The sequence below is a fragment of the Hyperoodon ampullatus genome, assembly GCF_949752795.1.
Source record: "Hyperoodon ampullatus genome assembly, chromosome: 4".
In the NCBI taxonomy this organism is placed as follows: domain Eukaryota; kingdom Metazoa; phylum Chordata; class Mammalia; order Artiodactyla; family Ziphiidae; genus Hyperoodon; species Hyperoodon ampullatus.
In genome coordinates this window covers 38,146,874-38,153,783 of record NC_136917.1, presented here as the reverse complement: position 1 = coordinate 38,153,783, position 6,910 = coordinate 38,146,874, and positions in this window count along the sequence as shown.

Below are 6,910 nucleotides of genomic sequence, written 5' to 3'. Positions count from 1 at the left end.
CCCCCAAATTTCTCCTCTTGCATGTCCATCAAGGTTCAGCGTGAAGGGTCAGCAAATAAATTTGTTGTGAAAGAACCCTGATGGCTTGTCTGATTCATTCTTGCTCTTTTGGCCTCACGGCACAATGGGAGTCCTGTGCACTTAGAGACGCATGGAGTTTCCAGGAGAATGAGGCTCATGGCAGCCCTTACTCACCAGTGGGAGATAGAGGCAGTGGGTGAAGTCTGTGGGGCTTGGAGTTAAGCAGAAATGGGTTTGATCCTCACTCTGCCATTGACAGGTCATGGGGCTTCCCCTTCTCTAAGCCTGTTTGCTTCTTGGGAAAAAGAGGATGATGATTATCACTGCCCTTCAAAGACAGGTGGGAGGATTCATTGGAGTGGTTTGGATCTGCAGCTAAGAGTCTGTGCAAAACCCTGTTAAGAGAATGAAAGTCAAGCCACAGACTGGGAGAAAAATCTTTGAAAATCACACATCTGATAAAGGGATTGTATCCTGCATATGTAAGGAATTCTCGAGACTCAATAATAAGAAAACAGCTCAACTTAAAAAGGAGCAAAGGATTTGAGTGGACACTTCGTCATAGAGAATATACAGATGGCATAGAAATAAGCACATGAAAGATGCTCAACATCCTTGGCCATTGGGGAAATGAGTGGGAAGACACCACTTCACACCCACTAGGAGAGCTAAGACTAAAGAGACCGACCATACTAAGTGCTGGTGAGGATGTGGAGCAACTGGAAATCTCATACGTGTCAGTTGGGAATGTAAAACAGTGCAGCCACTTTGGAAGACAGTTCGGCAGTTTCTTCAAAAGTTAAACAAAAGTTAAGACAGTTTGGCAGTTTCTTAAAAAGTTTTGTATGACCCAGACATTCCACTCAGGTATTTGCCCAAGAGAAATGAAAATATGTGTCCACACAAAGACATGGACATGGGGCTTCCCTGGTGGCGCAGTGGTTGAGAGTCCGCCTGCTGATGCAGGGGACACAGGTTCGTGCCCCGGTCCGGGATGATCCCACATGCTGCGGAGCGGCTGGGCCCGTGAGCCATGGCCGCTGAGCCTTTGCTTCCGGAGCCTGTGGTCCGCAACAGGAGGGGCCACAACAGTGAGAGGCCCGCGTACCGCAAAAAAAAAAAAAAAAAGACATGGACACGGATGTTCATAGCAGCTTTGTTTGTAATAGCCCCAAACTAGAAACAGCAAACAAATGTCCATCAAAAGGTGAATGGGAACTTCCCTGGTGGTCCAGTGGTTAAGACTCCATGCTTCCAATGCAGGGGGCTGGGATTTGATCCCTGGTCGGGGAACTAATATCCTGCACGCTGTGCGGTGCGGCCAGAAAAAAAAAAAATTGAATGAATAGTACTCAGCAATAAGAAGGAACAAACTATAACATGAATGAGCCTCAAATGCATCATGATGGGTGAAAAGAGCCATACAAAAATGTATGCATATGGGATGATTCCATTCATATAAAATTCTAGAAAAGGCAAATTCACCTGTAATCTGATCAGTGGGTGTTCAGGGAGAGAGAGACAGGTGCTGGGGTAGAAGGGATGGCAAAGAAGCAGAAGAAAACTTTGGGTGATGGATGTCTTCACCCTCCTGATTGTGGTGATGGTTTCATGGGTCTATATACATGTCACAACTTATCAAATTGTATACTTTAAATCTGTGCAGTTTATTGTATGTCAATAGTATTTCAATAAAGCTGTAAAAAAAAAACTTAAGAAAAAAAACTAGATAAAAATTGGGCAAAAGATTTGAACAGACAGTTCACCAAAGAGAATAGATGTATGACAAGTAATCACATGAAATGCACATTAAATCCATGATAAAATGCCACTGCAGTATCTGTTATAGGCTGAATTGTGACACCCCCAGACCCCCATTTTGGGAGTTGGAGTCTTTAAAGAAGTGATTAAATTCAAATGAGCTCTTTAAGGTGGACCCTAATCCAGCATGATCAGTGTCCTTATAAAAGAGGAGATTAGAACACAGACATACACAGAGAAAAGACCATGTGAGGACACAGGGAGAAAATGGCCATCTACAGACAATGGAGAGAGGTCTCAGAAGAAACCAGATGTGCTGCTGACACCTTGATCTCGGACTTCCAGCCACCAGAACTGTCAGAAAATAAATTTCTTTTGTTGAAGCCACCAAGTCTGTAGTGTTTTGTTATGGCAGCCCTAGCAAACGAATACTATACCATTTAGAGTGAGTAAAATAAAAATAACTAAAAATGCCAGGTGCTGGTAAGGATTTGGAGCAACTGGAGTGCTCATGCACTGCTAGTGGAAAAGAGTTGGGTCGTTTCATATAAAATTTAACATCACTGACCATATGACGCAGCAATCCCATTTCTAAGTGAAGCACAAACTCATGTTCGCACAAGAAATGTTTATAGTGGCTGGTTTTGGTAATCACCAAAAACCAGAAACATCCCAAATGCCCATCAGCTGGTGAGTGGATGAACATCATACAATGATCCCATCACACAATGGAATACTACTCACAGAAGAAAAGGAACGAATTTTTGACACACACAGCAATGTGAATGAATTTCAAAAGAAGCCAGACTCTGGTTACATCCTGTGTGCTCCCTTTATAGGATGTTATAGGAAAGGCAAAAATTATGGAGACAGAACACAGATCAGTGGGTACCAGGGACTAGGAGTGGGAGGGGAGATTGTCTTCAAAGGGGCCAGGGGAATTTCAAGGGGAGAGGACAGCAGAACTGTTCTGTATCTTGATCATGGTCAAAACTTACAGAACCGTATGCTGAGAATTCTACCTTAATCAAAAGAAAAGGAAAACCAGAATAGGCTCTGAAGCTTCTCAGACCTGTTCCTATCCTGTCTTTTCATCTTCGAGGTGTGTGGCATTGGGCGAGTAACTCCCCTTCTCCGAGCCTCGCTTTCCTCCTTGGACGACCAGCAGGAGTGTCTGGAGTTGGATTACAAAGACAGCTCTGTAAGAGTGCACAGAAGGCTTCTGCTTGGACTCATCTAGCACCTGGTGGGTGTTGGCAATAAGCTGGCTCCCTGCCTTCCAGCACAAATGTTCTGGGATCTCATTTTATGAGAGAACAGATTGTATCAAAATAGCCTCCCAGCCTATTTTGGGAAGGGGGTGGGCAAGCCACTGGCTGGTTGGGGGATGACTGGCAGGGCAGGCTGACGCTGCCATCCCATGTAGGTGTGAGAACTCTGATGGCCAGCTCTCAAGTCCAGCCTAATTTTAGATGCAGGTGTCGCGCTCAGTAGCTTCTTTGGTCTTGAGTTGAGAGAAAGGTTCTTTTATTGTTATTATTATTCTTGTAAAATACACAACATGATTCTATTATTATTGTTATTATTGTAAAATACACAACATAAAATTTGCCATCTTAACCATTACTAAGTGCACAATTCAGTGGCATTAAGTACATTCACATTGTTGTGCAACCATCACCACCACATCCATCTCCAGAACTTGTCCATCTTCTCAAACTGAAACTCTATCCTCATCAAACACAAACTTCCCATTTCCCCTCCCCCAACCCTTGGCACCCACCATTCTACTTTCTTTCTCTAAGACTTTGACTATTCTAGGGACTTCACATTACTGGGATCATACGGTAACTGTCCTTTTGTGACTGGACTATTTTACTCATCATAATGTCCTCAAGGTTCATCCATATTGTAGCATGGGTCAGAATTTCCTTCCTTTTTAAGGGTAAATATTATTACTTTATATGGATATACCACATTTTATTTATGCATTCATCCATTGATGAAAACATGGGTTGCTTCTACCTTTTGGCTATTTTGCAAAATGCTGCTGGAACATGGGTGTACAAATACCTCTTTGAGACCCTGCTTTCAGTTAAGAGGAAGATTGTTGTAGTGAAAAGGATGGGGTGGATGCAGAGCCACTGGGTGCCAGGGTCTAGTCCTACAGAGAAAGAGAAAAGTAACTACATTCCAGGGGTTTTCTTTCTTGGTGCCACACCCTCTGATGAGCATTGTACGTGCCTTATTTTCCTTGGTCATTGCAACAATCCAAGGTGGGTGTATGAATTTCCTGTGGCTATGGTAATAAATTACCATGAACTTGGTCACTTAAAATGAGGAATTAATTCTCTCACAGTTCTGGGGGCCAGATGTCTGAAATCTAGGTGTGGGCAGGGCTGTGCTCTCTCTGAAGGCTCTAGGGGAGGATCCTTCTTTGTCTCTTCCAGCTTCTGGTGGCTCCAAGCATTCTTTGATTTGTTGCTGCCATCACTCCAATCTCTGCCCCCATCTTCACATGGCCTTCTCTCTCTGTCTCTTTCCCTTTCTTTTATAAGGACACTTGTCATTGGATTTAGAGCCCACTCTAAATCAAGGATGATCTTATCTCAAGATCCTTACTGCAAAGACTCTTATTCCAAATACGATCACATTCACAGGTTCTGGGTAGACATTTATTTGGGGAGGGTGGTTACAATTCAACCCATTACGGTGGGAAACTGTTATTCCCACTGGACTGATGGGGAAACTGAGGCTCAGAGAGGGGAAGGAGCTGACACAAGATACTTCTGCTGTTCCAGCCCTAGAACCAGCCATTTCTCCAAGGAGCCCTGGTTCTTTTGTTGGAGAATGGTATTTAGAAACCAAAACCTGTGCATGAGGTGTGCTCATTGCTACTGGGATATCATTGCTTCTAGTTCCAGCTCAGCAGTTGATGACCAACCACCCTAGGGTTTCCCAGAATGTGGGCATTTCAGTGTTAAAACTGGGATAGTCTCAGGCAAACTGAGACAGTTAGTCACCATGTCCAGAGGTCAGAGCTTTGAAATATGCATATGAATATGACACACACATCCATACAGGCACACCTAAGAAATATTGCAGGTTCAGTTCCAGACCACCACAATGAAGTGAATATCACAATAAAGTGAGTCACATGAAATTTTTGATTTCCCAGTGTATATAAAAGTTACACTATACTGAGGTCTGTTAAGTGTGCAATAGCATTATGTCTAAAAATTGTACATCTCAATTTAAAAATACATATTTGCCAAAAAAACACAAACCATCATCTAAGCCATCAGTGAGCCATAATCTTTTTGCTGGTGGAGGGTCTTGCCTCAGCGTTGATGGCTGTTGACTGATCAGGTTGATGATTCCCAAAAGTTGGGGTGGCTATGGCAATTTCTTAAGACAACAATGAAGTTTGCCATATTTATTGACTCTTTCTTTCATGACCAATTTCTCTGTGGCATGTGGTGCTTTTTGACAGCATTTTACGTACAGTAGAACTTCTTTCAGAATTGGAATCAATCCTCTCAAACCCTGCCACTGCTTTATCAACTAAATTTATGTAACATTTTAAATCCTTTGGTGTCATTTTAATAATCTTCACAGTATCTTCACCAGGAGTGCATTCCATTTCAAGAAACAACTTTCTCTGCTCATCTATAGGAAGCAATCCTCATTCATTAAAGTTCTATCATGATATTGCAGTAATTCAGTAACATCTTCAGGCTCCACTTCTAGTTCTCTTACTATTTCCACCACACCTGCAGTTACTTCCTCCACTTGAGTCTTGAACCCCTCAAGTCATCTATGAGGGTTGGAATCAACTTCTTCCAAACTCCTGTTAATGTTGACATTTTGACCTCTTCCTACAAATCACAAATGTTCTTAATGGCATCTAGAATGGTGGCGAATCCTTTCTAGAAAATTTTAAATTTACTTTGCCCAGATCCATCAGAGGAATAACTATCTATGGTGGCCATAGCCTTACAAAATGTATTTCTTAACATAAGACTTGAAAGTCAAAATTACTCCTTGATCCATGGGTTGCAGAATGGATGTTGTGTTAGCAGGCATGAAAACAATATGCATCTCATTGTACATCTCCATCAGAGCTCATGGGTGACCAGGTGTATAGTCAATGAGCAGTAATATTTTGAGAGGGACCTTTTTTTTTCTGAGCAGTAGGTCTCAACAGTGGGCTTAAAATATCCAGTAAACCATGTTGTAAACAGGTGTGTTATCATCCAGGCTTTGTTGTTCCATTTATAGAGCACAGGCAGAGTGGATTTAGCATGATTCTTAAGGGCTCTAGGATTTTCAGAATAGTAAATGAGCATTGGCTTCAACTTAAAGTCACCAGCTGCATTAGCCTCTAATAAGAGTCAGACTGTGCTTTGAATCTTTGAAGTCAGGCATTGACTTCTGTTCTCTAGCTATGGGAAGTCCTAGATGGCATCTTCTTCCAATATAAGGATATTTGGTCTACACTGAAAATCTGTCGTGTAGTGTAGTCACCTTCGTTAATTATCTTAGCTAGATTTTCTGGATAACGTGTTGCTTCGCCTTATACTTTTATGTTATGGAGATGGCTTCTTTCCTTAAACCTCATGAACCAACCTCTGCTTGCTTCAAACTTTTCTTCTGCAACTTCCTCACCTCTCTCAGCCTGCATAGGATTTAAGAAAGTCAGGGTCTTGTCCTGGATTAGGCTTTGGCTTAAGGGAATATTGTGGCTGGTTTGATCTACCCAGACCACTACAATTTTCTCTGTATCAGCAATAAGGCTGTTTCGCTTTCTTATCATTCATGTGTTCACTGGAGTAGCACTGTTAATTTCCTTCAAGAACTTTTCCTTTGCATTTACTTCTTGGCTGTTTGGCACAAGAGGCTTAGCTTTTGGCCTATCTCAGCTTTTGACATGTCTAAGCTTATTCATTTCTAGCTTTTGAGTTAAAGTGAGAGACACGTGACTCTTCCTTTCACTTCAACACTTAGAGGCCCTTGTAGGGTTATTAACTGGCCTAATTTCAATATTGTTGTGTCTCAGAGAATAGGGAGGCGGAGGAGAGGGAGAGAGATGGGGGAACGGCCAGTCAATGGAGCAGTCAGAATGTAC